The following is a 3,087-nucleotide window of genomic DNA, read 5'->3' as shown; positions in this document are numbered from 1 at the left end:
TGGTTTATCGTTGGTCATTCTGAACTGCTCCAATTTTGTTTTGTTGCATTAATGCAAGCTGGCTGGGGGAGGGCTGGAGAAAGGCGGCAGTTCAGTGGCAGAGTATCTCTTTCACATGCAGAAGGTCCCAGGTTCATTCCATATGAACATATGAAGCTGCCTTATACTGAATCAGACCCTCGGTCCATCAAAGTCAGTATTGTCTTCTCAGACTGGCAGCGGCTCTCCAGGGTCTCAAGCTGAGGTTTTTCACACCTACTTGCGTGGACTCTTTTTAATTGAAGATGCCAGGGATTGAACCTGGGACCTTCTGCTTACCAAGCAGATGCTCTACCACTGAGCCACCATCCCTCCCAGAGAAAGGCTAGAAAGAAGAGCAGGCAGTTGGGAGGGTCCTCCTCTGCTTGAAGAAGAAGAAGAAGAAGATATTGGATTTATATCCCGCCCTCCACTCCGAAGAGTCTCAGAGCGGCTCACAATCTCCTTTACCTTCCTCCCCCACAACAGACACCCTGTGAGGTGGGTGGGGCTGGAGAGGGCTCTCACAGCAGCTGCCCTTTCAAGGACAACCTCTGCCAGAGCTATGGCTAACCCAAGGCCATTCCAGCAGCTGCAAGTGGAGAAGTGGGGAATCGAACCCGGTTCTCCCAGATAAGAGTCCGCTCACTTAACCACTACACCAAACTGGCTCTCCTCTGGCTCTGGCATTGAGAACCTCAAGAGTTGCCGTTAGGGTTGCTAAGTCCCCCGCAGCCTCTGGTACCATAGAGTACTTCTTCACCCAAAGGGTGATTAACACATGGAATTCGCTGCCATAGGAGGTGGTGGCGGCTGCAAGCATAGCCAGCTGCAAGAGGGGATTGGATAAACATATGGAGCAGAGGTCCATCAGTGGCTACTAGCCACAGCATATTGTTGGAACTGTCTGGGGTAAGTGATGCTCTGTATTCTTGGTGCTTGAGGGGGGGGGGTACAGTGGGAGGGCTTCTAGTTCCTTGCCCCACTGGTGGACCTCCTGATGGCACCTGGTTTTCTTGGCCGCTGTGTGACACAGAGTGTTGGACTGGATGGGCCATTGGTCTGATTCAACATGGGTTCTCTTATGTTCTTACTAGATGGATTGATCCAGCAGGGCTCTTCTGAAGTTCTTATGAGACAGGGATCAAAGTTTGCCAGATACCTATGGAGAACAGGAGATCTCCCACTCCCAGTTCCCATAGCCTGCCACTGCTCCAGCAACCAGCAATAGAAAAATAAAGTTATTTTTTTTTTTCTGTTAGCACAATGGCATTACACCACCTTTCGGAGGAAAACCAGAAGTGTCTTCATGCCTCTATAGAAATTGCCAGAAGCTTTATGGTAACTCATTAGAGAGGCATAACATCCCTTCCATTAGGGGTGTGTGTGAGAGAGGAGATACGTAACAGATAAGGTGTGTAGTGGGAATGGGAGAAGGAAAGCACGATACAAGTATGTGTGTGTGTGTGTACAATGATAGAAAGTGCAATCAAGTCATAGCTGTCCAATGGCCGTCCCTTGAGGTTTTCAAGGCAAAAGAACAGAGGTGGTTTGCCACTGCCTTCCTCTGTGTAATGATCCTAGACTTCCCTGGAGGTCTCTCATCCGTGTACTAACCAGACTCAACTCTGCTTATAGGGTTGCCAATCCCCAGGTGGCAGCAGGGGATCCCTTGGTTTGGAGGCCCTCTCCCTGCTTCAGGGTCATCAGAAAGTGGGGGGGGGGGAGGGAAATCTCTGCTGGGCACTCCATTATTCCCATAGGCCAGGGGTAGGGAACGTTGGCTCTCCAGATGTTTTTTGCCTACTACTCCCATCAGCCCCAGCCAGCATGGCCAATGGCTGGGGCTGATGGGAGTTGTAGGCCAAAAAGACATCTGGAGAGCCAATGATCCCTACCCCTGCCATAGGGTATAATGGAGAATTGATCCACAGGTATCTGGGGTTCTGAGGGGGCTGTTTTTTGAGGTAGATTTACAGCATAGCATTCAATGGCTCTCTGCAAAACACCCTCCAATTTTCAAATGAATTGGAACAGGGGCTCCAATTCTATGAGCTCCAAAGGAAGGTACTCCTTCATTATTTCCATTGGAGGGAAGGCATTTTAAAGGCATGCATAGCATCTGATGACTCTCCTCAAAACACCTTCCAAGTTTCAAAAAGATTGGACCGGGGTTCCAATTCTATGAGCTCCCCAAAAAGGTGTCACTGTCCTTCGTTATTTCCAACGGAGGGAGGGCATTCAAAAGGTGTTGTGGTCCCTTTGAATGTGATGGCCAGAACTCCCTTTGGAGTTCAATGATGTTTGCTGCAGCCTTGCTCCTGGCTCCACCCCAAAGTCTCCTAGCTCCACCCCCAAATTTCCCCGATATTTCTTGTATTGGACTCAGCAACCCTACCTGCTTAGCTTCTGAGATCTGGCTGGCTTGGGCCATCCAGGTAAGGGCAGGTCAGTACATAAAGCAATAAGAAGCGAGGAGCAGGAAACAGCTGCTGCTCTGATATCACATCTGGCAAGGGGTTTGAAACCTGTCGTCAGTAAATATGCATTAAAATTGTAGGCAGTGAAATCGAGAGAGAGAGAGAGAGAGAGAGAGAAATTATGCACGGGGGTCTGTTCCAAGATGGGCAGATCAAATTTGCAGGAGAAATTTGCCAGATGAGAATGTGAGGATCATCCCCGGTAGCAATCGGTGCAGACAAACTATTCAGCGCCTGTAATCCACTTACAAAACTCTCCAGTGTCTTTGAAGAGCATTCTGCATAGTAAAATAATACTTCTTTGTGTTATGGACCTCATAACAGCCTAAATGAACATGCCGGAAAATTGTGAGCCCTCAAGGACAAGTTATAATAGGAAAACATCACATGAAAAGCTTATTCCGTGGGCAAAAGTAGTGTCAGGTGGATCCAGGTAGGTAGCCATGTTGGTCTGAAGCAGCAGACCAACAAAGTTTATTCAAAATATAAGCTTTTGTGTTCCAAACTTTGTTTGGAGCTGAAGACTATCCATCTGGTCACTGTCTCATGTGTGCCTCATAGCTTCAACCTTCATGTAAAGAACCAACCT

The sequence above is a fragment of the Heteronotia binoei genome, chromosome 1 (genome assembly GCF_032191835.1).
Source record: "Heteronotia binoei isolate CCM8104 ecotype False Entrance Well chromosome 1, APGP_CSIRO_Hbin_v1, whole genome shotgun sequence".
NCBI lineage: Eukaryota > Metazoa > Chordata > Lepidosauria > Squamata > Gekkonidae > Heteronotia > Heteronotia binoei.
Note: the sequence above shows the minus strand (reverse complement) of the source record.